General features: G+C 38.5%; 1 protein-coding gene and 1 long non-coding RNA gene across 3 annotated transcripts in view; one reads left to right on the forward strand and one right to left on the reverse strand.

The window, feature by feature from the left end:
• Nucleotides 1-16,221, reverse strand: part of CPE (carboxypeptidase E) — a 106,519-nt gene that overhangs the window by 29,724 nt on the left and 60,574 nt on the right. The gene's annotated exons all lie outside the window — the stretch shown is intronic.
• On the forward strand, nucleotides 238-7,596 carry LOC111772530 (uncharacterized). Of its 2 annotated transcripts, none has more exons than XR_002806452.2 (3): nucleotides 238-392; nucleotides 3,781-3,876; nucleotides 7,443-7,596. It is a non-coding gene; the product is annotated as an uncharacterized lncRNA (long non-coding RNA). The 2 variants fall into 2 exon arrangements; XR_011434713.1 differs by lacking the exon at nucleotides 7,443-7,596 and adding an exon at nucleotides 4,109-4,440.

Here is a 16,221-nt window from a genome sequence, read left to right on the forward strand (position 1 = left end):
TCTAAGAAATCTACCTTAAATATCAAAATATTCCAAACACCCCTTCTATCCTTCTAATTCTCTCCCCTCCAGCTACCTACTTGTTATGGACTGAACTGTGTCCCTGAAAAATTCATTTTGAAGCCCAAACCTCCAATGTGACTGTATCTGGAGATATGACCTTTAAGGAGGTAATTAAGGTTAAATGAGGTCATAAAGGTGGGGCCCTGATCCAACAGAACTGTGGTCCTTAGAATAGGAAGAGACACCAGTGATCTCTCTCTCCCTGTGCATGGAGAAAAGGCCATGTGAGGACACAGTAAGACGGCAACCACTTGCAAGTCAGGAAGAGAGGCTTCATCAGAAACCAACCCTGCTGGGACATTGATCTTGGACTTCCAGCTTCCAGAACTGTGAGAAAATAAATTTCCATTGTTTAAGCCCCCCAGTCTGTGGTGTTTTGTTATGGCAGCCCAAGCAGACAAACATACCACCCCACCCCAATAACTGATAATACTAATGCAAGGCGTGCCTCCTATTGATTAAAAGCTGAACGTTGCATGTTTTCTTATTTAGTTTTCATGAAACATCCGGAAGTAGCTATTACTATCCTATCTCTATTTTAAGATGCACAAACTGAAGATCAGACAGCTTAAGAGGCCTAACCACACAGTGACACAGCCCATGAAGCCAGGATTCAAAAGCTGGTCTTCCCATTTAGTTAAAAGTTTGTGCTTTTCTTTCTTTCTTTTTTTAACTATAGTGATTAAAGCATTATCTTCTGGAGCCAGACTGCTGGGTTGAAATCCCAGCACCACCTCTCACTGGCTGGCCTTGAACAAGTTACTTCAGTCCTCTGCGGCTCTGTCTCCCCATCTATAAACGAGCTAACAGATTCCACCTCATAAGGTTGTTATAAGAACTAAGTGAAACAATGAGTGTAAATGCTTAGAACAGTGTCTGGCAAATAAGCGGTATGTGTTTGCTATAGTTATTATAATATCATTACTATTACATCACATTATCTTGTCATTGTGAGGCGCTTTACCACATGGAATCTAATTTTCTGTTTACAACAGCCCACTAAAATGTGGAAGAAGGATATTTTTATTATCCTTATTGTACACAGGCAGCCCAAAGAGGATACATTTTGCTGAAGGGCTCAGAATTCAAACATAAGTCACTGCTTCCCATTTCTGGTGCTCTCCGGTGCATTTTAGGAGGAGTAACAAAATCGCAGAGCACGGCAGCAAAATGATCTTAATTAATCCTGGTGTTCTGCTCCTTTCTGCTTCATTCATCCCACCGGCCCAATTTTGACAGTGGAAAGGATTCTCTCATTTACAGAATCACTAGGACTGCTCACCCCTGAGAAAAGAAAAGAAGTTGGAATTATTTTTCTGCTGGAAATATGTTATCTAAATATTCTTTGCATGAGATTCGTGAGTGTGTGATTTAAGCGACTGCTAACCACAGAAAGCCATGCCCTTGTGTGACCTCTCAGCCTGAGTTTAAGCTAATCTTAATCTAAGGAGCAGGTGGGAGCTGGATCAGTGCTATTTATATTCCCCTCATTTTTATTTTAAAGGAAAGTCTTTAATAAAACTACCCCCGAGGGACTTGCCCAGAAGGTATATGAGAAGCGATGTTTTCTTTGCTTCTGATTTCAAAAGTCATAACAACCTTCTTCCTTTCTATCAAGCTCATGAGCTTTATGTCTTCCCCTTACTGGATGTATTAATGTGACTGAGACACAGAGAAACTGTAGCGGTCCATTACAACAGAAAATAAAGACCAAGTAGCCAGAGGAATATTAGAAGCCTGCTTTGCAAAGTTATTTGGGAAGAATGCACTGATGAAGGCATTCTGGTCCTGCTCCCTTACCCCGGCACAGCTTTGAAGCTTCAGTCCCTCAAAACTTGGTCCACAACCCATAAGAGGAGATGAGTACACTGCAATTTTCTATTACTTCTCCGGATTAAAAAAAAAAAAAATTCTTTAATTATTTAAAAGAGAAATAGCAAACATAGTCACTTGGCCCCCTGATGTTTTGTTTGGCTGTCATGGGACATTTTGTATTTGAATTTGAATGCTTTGGGACACGGCATGCGTTCCCAGTTCTGCCACAGGCAGCACAACTCCCTTTCAATGCTTTACTTATTTATATTTGCAACTCCTGATTTTCAGAGTCTGAAAATTTCCAATATGGTTTCACTTCTTCAGCTCTGTAGGAAATTTCTCTCAGCAACAAATCTCCCTCAGCATATTTATTCTATTTGTGATGAGACAGTAATAACAAGGACAATAGCAATGCTTTAGTCTTGACATGAAGATAGGACTATAAAGGTCATTTTATAGAAGATATTAATGTATGGAAATAAAATGCAAGGCACGTATGACTTAGCAAAAGAAAAGGCAAGTATATTTTTATCTTGCTTGTCTCCAGGAATAAATTAGATCACTAGATAATGCTATCACCAGAATACAGAAGGACTGTCTTAAGCCTACTGACATGTCTTCTGAGATGGAGAAGAGCCACAGTTTAAATATAGCATTTGTTAGACGTATATACGCAAATCCCAGTATCAGACACTACAGGGGACCCTAAAGCAAATAAAACAGCGTTCCTAAACTCATGGAATGTAAGGTCTGGCGGAGGACACAGGCATGCACATGAACAGCGTTCAGGGTGAGGCAAGGATGAAGGAATGTTGGATACATACACGACTGGAATATTCCCACCACCTTTCTGGCCCCTCTCCAGCCATTTTCCCTCCCAAAGCCAGTTATCTTTTCAAAACACAGTCCTCAATGGGTCTCCTCTACCTAAAAACTCTTCAGCTAACTAACTTCCCATTTGCTTTCACCATAAAGATCAAAATTCTTTAACTCCAAGGTGGTCTGGGCTGATCCATCTCTTGAGCCTCCTAAGGCACCATCCTTCCCTCCTCGTCTTTCAGCCACACTTCCTTCAGCCACAGGGCTCTTGTCTATGACGCTCTCTAGTTCTCAGACACACATTCCGCCCTCACGTCCATCCGATCCTGGATAACTATGGTTTCCTCATATTTATAAGGAATTTGAAAATATATATTAATCAGTGTGATTATTTGTTGCATCCCCCACCCCCAGATTGGATGGTCTATTAGTAATGGGATGGGATCCATGTTAGCTCACTGGTGTGTCACCCATGCCCAGCAGAGAGTCTGAAACACCGAGAGAGCGCAATAAATATCAATTAAATAAGTTCATGAGTAAATGAATAAATGAATGGCCTTGCTTTTAAATCCCCTCCTCCTAACAGCATGACTGACAGGAGAACATGCCCTTGAGATGCAGGTGCAGCCGTAGCCGCCTGAAAACCTTTCTGGAAGAGTGAAGGGAATAAATGAATAGCTGAAAGGGACTTGAGGCAGTGTTCAGGAGCCCATACCCCGTGGGGAATATTTAGGCGCCTCAACACTTGTTGCTGTATCCGACATTCCCAGGCAGGAATAGAAAGTCTTCTTTGGGAATGAAGGCAGCAGTGTTGTGAACAGCTGATTTCCCAGGAAGAAGATTAATCTCCATGGTCACGAGAAAACCACAGAATCTCTCTAGGCAAGCAAGTCTCTAAGGCTATTTTTGTTGTAAAGGCTAAACAAAGGGTTCTGAAGAGACTTTGCCTTCACTGTCTTTGATCCAGAAATAGAGATAAAATTGAAGACTTTGGACTTTGAATAAGCCTTTCTCTGTCAATTTCCTTCAATTTACATAATGAAGGAGTGACAGCTTTTCATCATCACTTAATTTTCTTTTCAGTGGATTTAAAGACGGAGTTTACAATTGGCTGTTGAACGGATGACGTATGCATTCCTGTTTACAGTGTCTACACAGCACCAATGCCAGGCTTAACAGGTGCGTCACTGCTTGCGGATACAGTTGGTAACGCACATGTACCCCTGCATTAGCTCATCCCTCTCCTAGCAACGGAAAGAAAAGGCAGCTAGAACTATTCTCAATACACCTGGGGATGGTTGTTTTTACATTCATCTTGTCTTCCTCACTCACTATCTAATTCGTTTTCCTTTTTACACCGTGCTTACCCAGAGTTCCCAATCTTAACTGAAGAATCATCATATTTGCACAGGTTGCATTGCATGGGCTCAGGAAGTACAGTTTCCCTGTTGCATCAATTTTTCCACAATTACGTCTATCTATCAGTTTTCCAGTTACGTCACATGGCACACAATCATCAATCAAGCCATCATTAAAAGATAATCACCTCTCAAACCAAATCCAGCCTGGCGGGGCCGAGTTTCCATCTTTTTCATCTGTATTACAGAACAATTAATGTATCTGAATGGGTTTGTATTCTCATCAGAACAAGATAAAAATAGATAATAAGTTTTTTTAAAATAAGATCCAAAGTTTTACTGAAGTCAGAAATAATTAAATAAATTCCAAACTGGAGCAGACAAATGATTTTAAGTTTCATACTTGTAACTCTTAATTTAGCCCCAAGGTGTATTAATGTGATTTGAAATAACTAAATCAGTTTAAAGAGAAAGAGATAGGAAGGAAGGGAGGAAAGGTGGAAGGAAGGAAGGAAGGAAGGAGGAAGGGAGGAAGAGGGAGGGAGGGGAGCAGAAAGAGAGAAGGAAACTTAAAGAAATTTCTATTGCTTCAAAAATAAAACATGAATATTTTGCACTCCAGAAACCCACGCCCTTTAGGCTCGGCACTCGGGTGAAGTTTGAAGCTGACAGCAGACTAGCGACACTCCCAAAGGGTGGGAATTAACGGTTTAAAGTCACCGGAGAGCCCCTAAAGCAGAAGTCCACAGGCCCAGTAGGCTGAGCCTGAAAAAAATCATCAAAAAAGAGCGCAAAAGTAAAAAATAATATTTTCTGCCTATCCCACAAAAAGCAAATTTACTTTCACTGCCTTATTTGACCCAATGGTCAGCCTAGCTGCCTCTCTAATATTTTCTCCTGTTGGAAATAGCTGACAGGATGACCACTGGATACAGTAATTGATCAGATAATTTGTAAGGCTCCTTTCAAATCTTAGAGGCAATTATTCCATGATCTCCATATGGAAAGAAAACAGCAGGGGAAAATACCTAACGCAAAATGAGATGACAAATGTGAAAGTGATTGTAAATGGCGAGATTCTACATAAGAGGTGTATCATCATTATTTAGAATGAATAAGCAGATTAAGGGTATTTTAAGGAAGAACTTGATTATAATAACAGAACTCTTCCATCTTTCATCTTATAAATAGAGACAAAAGACTCTGAGATGAATCTATTCTTCCTCCGACATCACACGATTGCCAAATTACAAGTACACTAACTCATTTGAAAGCTATATATTTAACTCATTGATTATACAATTCTTAGAGTTTGTGACAATTTCAAAATACATGTTCCAAGAACATGTAATATACTAAACACATTGCCAAATAACTATAGTATCCACAAATAAAACCTGATTTCTCAAAGATGCCATGGTAAAATGTGTCCATAACCAATGATTTTGAGTAACAGAATAACTAGCTATGCAAGCAGCACAATCACTGAACAGCTATGCAAGCAAACTGGAAACATCTATGGAACAGATGGGCCTTTTAATCAATGATCTGCCTCCCTCAGTGGTAAACCTGGGGTTAAGACATTAGTGTTACTAATTGTTTCCACTTGTTTGACATTCTAAAATATTATAGCCTGGAAATCATTCTTGCAGAAACTGAACTCTACAAGTTTCCTAGAACTTGTCAGTAAGAACGTCATTAATTGGCTCATGTTTCAGCACATCTTAGCAGCGTAAAATGCTGAGCATATTCCTAAAAGAAATGTAAATCTCCAGGGGCCAATAAACAATGGAAGAGGGTGGGTATGGTTATAAATATAGATTCCTCTTCTACAAAAGAGATGAGGAGAAAACAAAGAAGTAAAGGAGGAAAAGAAACCAAGGAAAGGTAAAAGAATAAAAAAGATTGCAAAAGAAATTACAGAGTATAGAAGATTATATTATTGCCCCTTGCTGATTCTTTCAGTCATTTTTAAAATAAATAAATTAACATGAAATCTTGAAACTGAAATCTTACTTCATCTGATTTTTTTTTTCTGAGGAAGATTCACCCTGAGCTAACATCTGTTGTCAACTTCGTCTTTTTTTGCTTGAGGAAGATTAGCCCCGAGCTAACATCAGTGTCAGTCTTCCTCTATTTTCTATGTGGGTTAATGCCACAGCATGGATGACAAGTGGTGTAGGTCCACGCCCAGGATCCAAACCTGTGAACCTGGGCCACTGAAGCGGAGCATGCCCAACTTAACCACTATGCCATGGGCAAGTCCTCATCTGATTTTTAATGGGCAGTTAAAACAGAAAACATTCCAGAATTATTCTGCAGAGATGTGAAGAGGAGCAGAATATACCACCAAAAATATGCCTCTTTGGCATAAGGATTATTTTGAGCTGGTTATTTTTAAGGAAGCGCAGACATAGGAAAAGCCCTGAAAAATCGAGAATTGAAATTACACTTTTGTAAGAGATATTTACATTTGTAAGGGAAATCTCCATTTGTAAGGGTGTCTCCCCCTCTGTAGCAGCAAGAGGAGGATGACTAAATCTCTAGAAACTCTATCAATGGAGAAGGCATGGATTTAAATCTGTATAACAACCTTACCCTTGTTTACTGTGCTTTTCCTGGTAAGCTCCCATAACTGGTTCCCCCTACACCCCAGCCCCCATCACCCCCTTGACATCTTCCTTTTGTCTTTAGCTGGAGGTGGTATTTAAGGTGGTAGCTTGGGCCATTTTGGGGAGTTACTCAGTTTCCTGGTTCTCTCCCATGTATATAGGAGGTATACATATTATTAAACTTCTGTTTGTTTTTTTCCTGTTAATCTGTTTTTTATTATGAGAGGAGAAAAGTCTCAGGTAAGAACCTAGAAGGGTTAAGGGAAAATTATTTATCCTCCCCTACAGATGCATTATAGAATTATTTTTGAAAATATTAATTATGTATTAGCCATTACATATAATTTTAAAGTTCTCTTACATATAACATCCAGAATGTTCCTACTAACATCCTAATTGAAGAAATAGAGGTAAAGAAAAGAACAGAAAATATTTCCAGCCTTATAAGTCTATAAAACAATGTCAGAGTTCCAATATTAACAAATACCTTCAATTTTTTTTTATTTAAATAGTTTTTTTCACACAAGTATGCTAGAAACTTTTTATAAATACCTATGTGTGCTGGTAAATGTTTAGCAATCAGCTCTGATGCATAGCAATTGCCAATTTCCATGGTGTAAATAGTCCCACTGTGGCCAATTTGAAGCTACAAATGTGAGGTCAGTTGGCTCACAAAATTCTTGAAAATTAAAAATAAGTCTTATAAGCCCCTGCAAGCCTACTCCAGCACACCACTGCATATGGAGAGCATTTATTTGAGATATATACCTTACAGTTTCTTCACAGGTTCTCCAGAAGGGGAATCTAACGTCTAAGAAATCCGAAGAATTTCAAACACATTATAAGAAATATCATCAGACTGGCCTCTACCCTACTGCCTTTCTTTATGTTTAATGTTATGCAGGAAGAATTAAAAGAGGTTTGTTTCAGTTTTTTCTTGTATTGAGATAGAGCTGTTTTCCAAAGCATTACACCATTATCCCTTCAATTTAGGGGGAAGAAAAGATAGGACTAGGGAATTTTTTTTTGACTGAGTTGATTATCCTAACAGTTACTGACTCACAGGATTATATCACCCTTTGCTCTAAAAAAATCAATTCAAAAATTTTACTTTAACCTGTTAAATAGTTTTTCTAAAATATTTACATGCAATTCCAGGTACAGTTGGCCCTCCACGTCCTCAGGTTCAGTAAGCTGGGGTTTTGCATCCTTGTGTTCCGTGTCCTGGGATTCAGCCAACCCCAGAGCAAAAGGCCCACGATGGTTGCCTCTGTACTGAACATGTACAGAGGTTTTTTTTTTCTGTCATTATTCCATGAACAATACAGTATAACAAGAATTTACATAGCACTTACATTGTATTAGGCATTATAATTAATCTAGCGATGATTTAAAGTGTAACGGAGGATGTGCATAGGTTAGATGCAAATGCTACACCATTTATATAAAGGACTTGAGCATCCATGGGTTTTGGTATACAGTGGGGTCCTGGAACCAATCCCCCCAAGGATACTGAGGGACGACAGTATCCAAAATTCCTTCTGTTCTTCCTATAGTCTTGACCTACAAGGCTATCTTCATGATACAAAAGATAATATAATTTCTGTGCCCACTCAGAGAAATTCATAACTTTAAAAAAAATCACAGAAATCAGTTACTTAAAGCTAGTAATGTGAGACACGTAATATTAAATTACTATCCAAAGAGAGACTGCCTACAAAAGCTTTAGATTCAGAAAATCTTTTACTTGTTTAAGAACATAGTGAAGTGAATACAGAAATTTTAATGTAGAAATCAGATAAGTCAGAGATTTTCATGATGTCATTTCATGACTTAAACTCTTTCTGAAGATGTAATTATTTTTAAACTACTTTAATAGTTACAGACCGCAAAAAATACTTATCAGAATACCTTCGTGCATTTATTTACTGAAGATGGGGTTTTGGTCCTTAAAGCATTTTTCAAAAGTATTCATTTCTAGTTATTTTAGATAACTCTCTTAGAAGATTCTGCTGTCTTTCACCAGTATTCTTATCAAATAAAATAAAACGTAAAGATAAATTTATCTAAGAGGCAAGGAATAGAACAGAGTTACGATGAACCAGCACTTGAAGAGGGGCAAAGAAAACATGAATGGACCTGGCTTCTGACAAGTGATTATGATTCAGGTCTTTGCTGAGTGCCTCATTAACATATTGGGTTGTGATTTGCACATCTATTTTGGAAAATAACACCCACGAGGAGTATATTTTGTAGCCTGAGAAGAGAAGTTTTGGGACGATATCAAGTTTCTGAAGGTTAAAATTTGTTTAAGTTTCTGAAGGTTGAAGGTTAAGTTTTCGAAGGCTCTTATGCAGGGAAGGATTTGATAGATTCTACAAAAGTCCAGAGGACAAAACTAGAATCGTAATTAGAAGGTACAGAGAGAGAGCATTTAGCACAGCTGAAGGGCAAACTTTCTTTCAGCTAGAGCTGTCAAAAGACAGAATGGCTGCTGTGCAGTCATCAATTCCCCGAGAAGGCACAAAGGTATCTTGGAGACACGTTCTACTGGCTGGACTGGATGCTCTCAAACATCCCATGATTCCATAGAACAGGGCCTAATATCTTTTCTTTGACAAACTATTGGGATTCAAGCTTCTAAACTTGTCCAATACAAATCGTAATTCTCAATAAATGTTAGGTGACAATTTGATAGTTCTCTGGAACAAAGAGAAAATGGTAGATCATCATAGAAACTAAGACATGATTACAAAAAGTAATGGAAAAACACGAGTCCATTTCCACTGATCATCTCTCTTTATGCCTATGAATGAACAGCTCATCCTATTTCCAAGGTGAATTAGATGAGAAAAATGAGTAAAAGTGATGACATCAGAACCTGTGTGGGTGAAAAATGTCAAGCATTTCTAGCAGACATGGATGACTGAAGAAGAAAAACCTCAGTTTGCTATTAAGCAGATAAAATGGCAGCAACATCAACTAGGTGAAACAAAATCAGCTATTTAAAAGCTCACTTGAACAAAGTCTTCCCAGAAACCTCTTGGAACTTTCTTTTTAATTCTCTCAGGAAGAAGATAACTCAAAAGTCGAATTGATATGTCAAAACATCTTTAAGATGTTGTTTGTTCAACATCACGACTAAAGACTTGCAGCACTAAACACACACACCAGTCTCAGAAGCAGCAGGCAATGCAAGAGAATCTTTCAAAGAGAGTAAAGGGCCAAATGGAGCTCTCTGGGTCTTTCTCCCGGCCTCAAACTGTAGAAAACCAATAACTGGCTGGTGATGATTTCCCTTGGGACAACTGGGTCTACTCCAGGTCTCCCTCCAGAAGATTATGCTACATCAGGGCATACATGAAGTATTCTCTTTTGCTCGAAGTTTTTAAAGAAAATTGTGCTGATTTACAGTACTCTAGGTCAGAACCATTCATGGGCTTCACAGACATACAGATTTCTGAGCTGCATTCCCAAAGATCACACTTCCAAAAGGCCTTAGGAGGGGGCTGAGTATCTGTATTTTTAAAGGATCTAGAGGTGATTCTGCTGCCCTTCCAGGACTGAGAAGGAATGATCTTGGAGGTAGGTGCAGGGAAAGTCTAGTGGTGAGGGGGAGTTCAATGACGCCAGCAGACAGGTGGGAATTCCAGCGGCTGAGGGTCTCTGGGATACGGACTGAGCAGGGTGATGGTTCTTAACAATTTGTGGGTCATGGACGTTTTTGAGAATTTGATTTAAATAAAACTATGAATTCTCTTCCTTCACATTTGCAAAAAGAACCCCCACAAAATTATGCCAAGATTTCACAACCTTAAGGAAACTTATGCTAGACATTTATAAGTCAGGAAGTGGGGACATCACTGGTGCCATAAATCTCAATATACATCTTTTACACAGGCTTGTTTTCTGATCCAGACAAACAGGAGACTATTACATGTCCTTTCTCACTGCAAATGAAACACAGCAGCATGGCAGCAATATAGCACTGGTTTTTTAAAAAGTTTTAGGGGAACGGAGAGCATGGACTTGTTGAGACTGACTTGGGTTTGAATTTCGGCTCCAACGTGGTATATCTCAACTAACCTTGAGCAAGTAATCCTTACTCTCGTCTCAGTATTCTTTTCTGTAAATTGGATTACTAACATCTCTTTTGTTGAGTTGTTGAGAGGATTAAATGAGAAAATACATAGGTAAGACATTTTGCACCACGTCCAACAACTAGTAGGTAACCTAGGGAACAAATAAATGGAAACAATATGGCCCATGACTCACACTGTTAACAATATGAACAATCTTCCCTAATGGACACATTCCAGCAGGAATATCAGGTGCCCTGGGATCTTTTACAGAGATATGGAACCCAAGTGGGTTTGGAAAATTAACCAGTCCTTCCAGGCGTATAGACAATAGTATCAGTCTAGTCTCAGCCTATCCCATAAGGCAGGCTCTTCAAACTTGGATGTGCTTGTGAATCACTTGAAGATCCTGTTAAACTGCAGATTCCAATTCAGCAGGTTTGGAGTGGGACCTGTGAGCCCGAAGAACTCCTAATCTCCCAGTGTATAGCATGCTGCTGGCCTGTGGACCAACTTTTGAGGGTAGAAGGACTATCTGGAACCTCCAAAACCAAGAGTGGGGGAGAAAAAGAGGGAGCAAGAGAGATTGGCTTTTAAAATAATAAAACTCTTTAGAAATGCATGCTTTTACTTATTATTGGCTCACTCCAACCAATTTGAGCATCCACCCACCCAAGCACATAGCATAATTTTGGAGGCCACCACATGGCCTCAGGTCTAAGAGTCACTACAAATGCTAAACTGCATGACCCCAAAATGATCTGCTAAAGTATACGGAATCCAATGTTAGATGCAGGAAGAGGGTAGAATATTATAGGACTTACTGACATAACCCTATAATGCTCCAGGACTATTCAGATTACAAGAAAGGGTATTGCTCTCCTCAATTTTAAATTCAACATTTAAATTTTAAATATACATTAAATAATTATGCACAGTTCTATATTTTTAATGTATTTATGAATAAATCATAAGAAATTTTAGGGATTCTTATAGGATATGTACTACTATATTTTGTTTATAGCTCTCTCACTGAAGTACTTTCAAGATTTTTACTGACCACACCTACTCTAATTTTACCTCCCACTCCATCTCACCCATCTTCTGCTACTCATTTATTTATTTCTCCGGGGACTAAGATAAGGCCTTTACACAATGTTTTTTCCACAATCAAGAGAAGAGAGTAGTAAAATGAGGGACAAAATCTCATACAAGTTCAAGCAGATAACTAAACAGATACACACTGCCCCCAACAAAGACCAGACATTTCTGATTTTATAATACATTTTATTAGTTTGTATTAGTATTTCACCTGTCCCTTCCCTTAGGGACTCTTTAATGTTAATTTAAATAAATATTCTACAAGCATTCCAAAGTAACAAAAGTGTTGAGGGCCAGCCCCATGGCCTAGTAGTTAAGTTCAGTGCCCTCCACTTCGGCAGCCTGGGTTCAGTTCCCAGACACAGACCTACACCATTCATTGGCAGCCATGCTGTGGCAGCATCCCACATACAAAACAGAGGAAGATTGGCATAGATGTTAGCTGAGGGCGGATCTTCCTCAAGCAAAAAGAGGAAGACTGGCACAGATATTAGCTTAGGGCCAATCTTCCTCAGCAAAAAAAAAAAAGTTGAAATGTTTTGCTAAATAAAATATAAACCACCTGGCTTCAATGAAGTAATAAACACAGTTACTAAACACTAACTAATCACCTTTAATTTCGTGTGTCCCTCAAGTAAGCAATATCTACAATCCCAAAACACCAACATAAAATTTTATATTAAACTTTGTGAACAAAATAAACAGCTGTTTTCAAGTTTACTGATAAAAATCATCATATGTATCAAAAGTTTCTATTTAAAAAGATTTTCTAACTGCTTAACAGCTCAGAAAAAGATAAATAACTGTATCCCAAACCAGAAAAAGAATTTCTTTTCTGAGAAGGTAATTAAATAATAAAAAACAATCAGAAAAATTCCCCATGAAATTGCATGAAACCAAAACAAACAAACAAAAACCTGGACAGCTCTATCTACATAGATACACTCAACACATAGCTCAACTTCGGGGTAGGAAATACTGTCATTTTCTTCATATATCTATTACTCTCTTTTCATCACTCACCAACCACCTTCCTGTCTTCACACTTACTCCTCCAATCTATACATATCTTGTCCCCATAACACCCAGGATAGGAAAAGACATATCCAATAGAGAAATAAGGGTAGTCATGAAAATTAACAAACAGGAGTCACAAAAAGAATCAGATCTCTTCTAAAATAAACCAGTATTCTTGAAAGCAAAATGGTAACTCAACATTTCTGGTGTCACACCTGAACACACTAACCTAACACACATGGCAGTATTTAAATGTTTATCAACCTTTATCTCATCTTGTCCTTCTTTAAACTCATGATATACAGATAGGCATTATCATTACGACATTGGTAAACACAGGCTAATCATGTCCAAAGTACATCATCTTATTAGGATCTGAGGGTTAGTGGCAATAATAATGGCCTGCGTGTACTGAAGGCTGAACTTGCACACACACACACGCACACACAAACACACACACATCCTAGGAGGTAAGAACGATTTTCATCTACTTTTTACAGATAAGGAAACCAAGGGTGTTGGGAGTCTAAATACACAGCTTACAAATAGCAGTGCTGGACTGAACACCCACGACCTAGCACCACAGCCACATTGCTTAACTACTCCGCTACTCCACGTCATTTAATCAATTTTTAGGTGCTTACCTCTTCCATTCTGCCTTGCCCTGACTATCCAAATTCTGGTTTAAAGATAGGCAATAATTCACTGGACAGTAGATTAAAGATCAAAAATAATTTCTTTCATTTCAAAAACATGACTGGTTGGAATTTCATTAAAAGTGTATATTAATTTTGGAAGAATTGCTACATTCATAATTGTAAGTCTGTGAATTCAATTTCCATTTACTCAACTTCTATCAATAAAGTTGTACATCTTTCTTTACATAGGAGTTGCACCTTTCTCAGTAAATCCATTGCCGGGTATATAATTACGAAAGGAATATTTTTCCAATACTATCTCTAACTTGTTATTGCTACTATTTTAAAAAGCTGTTGACTTTTTTGTCATTTCTTTTATATTTTCAAATCTAAAGAAAATACAAAAATCAGCCAAAAGAAAGTAGGCATAGGGAATTTTAAAACCTAGGGGCCGGCCCAGTGGCGTAGTGTATAAGTTCACGCACGCCTCTTCAGCTGCCCGGGATTCACGGGTTCAGATCCTCGGCATGGACCTACACACCACTCATCAAGCCATGCTGTGGCAGCATTCTACATCCAAAATAAAGGAAGACTGGCACAGCTGTTAGCTCGGGGACAATCGTCCTCAAGCAAAACGAGGAAGACTGGCAACAGATGTTAGCTCAAGGCCAACTTTCCTCCCCCCCCAAAAAAAAAAAAGCTATAAGCAAAAATTAATGTTTAAAACACAAACAACACAAAATCCAGTAGAAAGGAAAATTACATCAGTAAAATTTAAAAAATAAGTAAAATAGAGTAATTTCTGTTGTGCCTAAAAAAAGAGAGAGAAAACAAATTTACATGCTATTGGAAGAAAGTAAACAGAACCATAAATATAGAAGCTATATAACTTTTATTCTTATTAAAAACCAAAGCAACAAAAGCAAAAATAGACAAGTGGGACTACAGCTAACTAAAAAGCTTCTGCACAAGAAAGGAAACAATCAACAGAGCGAAAAGGCAACCCTCAGAATGAGAGAATTTGCAAATCATATAGCTGATAAGGGGTTAATTTCAAAAATATATAAGGAACTCCTACAACTCAATAGCAAAAGAGAGTTAATAACCCGTTTATAAATGGGCTAGAGACTTGAACAGATATTTCTGCAAAGAAGACATACAAATGGCCAACAGGTATACAAAACGATGCTCAACATCACTAATCATGACAGAAATGCTAATCAAATATACAGTACGATATCACCTCACACCTATAAGGATGGTGCTATGGTTTGAATGTTTGTATTCCCTCAAAATTCATATATTGAAATCCTAATGCCCGATGTAATAGTATTAGGAGGTGGGACCTCTGGGAGGTGCTTATGTCATGAGAGTGGGGTGCTCATGAATGGAACTAGTGCTCTTATAAAAGGGACCCCACAGTGCTCCCTAGCCCCTTCCACCACAGGAGGATGCGAGAAGTCTGTGACCCGGAAGACAGACCTCACCTGACCATGCTCATCTGGGACCTCCAGTCTCCAGAACTTAAGAAATAAATGTTTGTTGTTTACAAGCTACCCAGTCTGTGGTATTTTTTACAGTGGTAACATTTTGATAACGGCTATTATCAAAAAACAAAAAACAAGTGTTGGTGAGAATGTGGAAAAACTGGAACCCTTGTACACTGTTAATGGGAATGCAAAATGGTACAGCCACTATGGAAAACAGTGTGGAGATTCCTTAAAAAGTTAAAAACAGAACTACCATGTGATCCAGCAATCCCACTTCTGAGTATTTATCCAAAAGACCCGAAATCAGGATCTTGAAGAGATATACGCACTCCCACGTCCACTGCAGCACTATGCACAATAGCCAAAACGTGGAAACAACCTAAGTGAACATTGACAGATGAATGGATAAAGAAAATGTGGTATATGTATACATAATGGAATATTATTCCACCTTAAAAAGAAGGAAATCCTGCATTATGTGACAACATGGATGAACCTTAAGCACATTACGCTAAGTGAAATAAGCCAGTCTCAGAAGGACAAATACGGCATGATTCCACTTATATGAGGTAGCTAAAATAGTCAAACAAGCAAATAACAGAATTGTGGTTGCCAGGTTCTGGGGTAGGGGAAATAGTGAGTTGCTAATCAATGTGTATAAAATTTCAGTTACGCAAATAAGTAAATTCTAGAGATCTGCAGTATAACATTGTGCTACAGATAACAACACTGTGCTATACAATTTAAAAATCTGTTAAGAGAGTCAATCTAGTGTTAAGTGTTCTTACCACAATTTAAAAAAGAAAAGTGACTAGAGAAAGCTATCCAACTTTCAATAACAAGAATTTTGTTCTTCAGTTGCTACAGCCACCCTGTAACTCCTGTGGCTAGTGCAACTGAACACTGCCACAGCCCGAGATGAATCCCTCTACTCACCAGAAGTTTCCCTCCCCAGAGAAAACTGGGGGAAATGCAATGAGGGCATGAAGAGAGGATATGGCTGGGGTAGCAGGAACTTTGAAGGCACTAGAGTTGACAAGTATAGCAAAGAATAACAGAAGCCAGTGGCAACAAAGACTGTCCCCTGTCTTCCCCACTTGGCCATCATTACCCCCAATGCTCCACCTCAATCAGCAGTTACTTCTTTTTGTAATTAACTTCAAACCCCAACGCAGTACCTCTTCAGAAGATGCAGTACTTAAGAAGATGGTTAAAAATGCAAGCTCTGG

This window comes from Equus caballus, chromosome 2 (assembly GCF_041296265.1).
Source record: "Equus caballus isolate H_3958 breed thoroughbred chromosome 2, TB-T2T, whole genome shotgun sequence".
Lineage (NCBI taxonomy): Eukaryota > Metazoa > Chordata > Mammalia > Perissodactyla > Equidae > Equus > Equus caballus.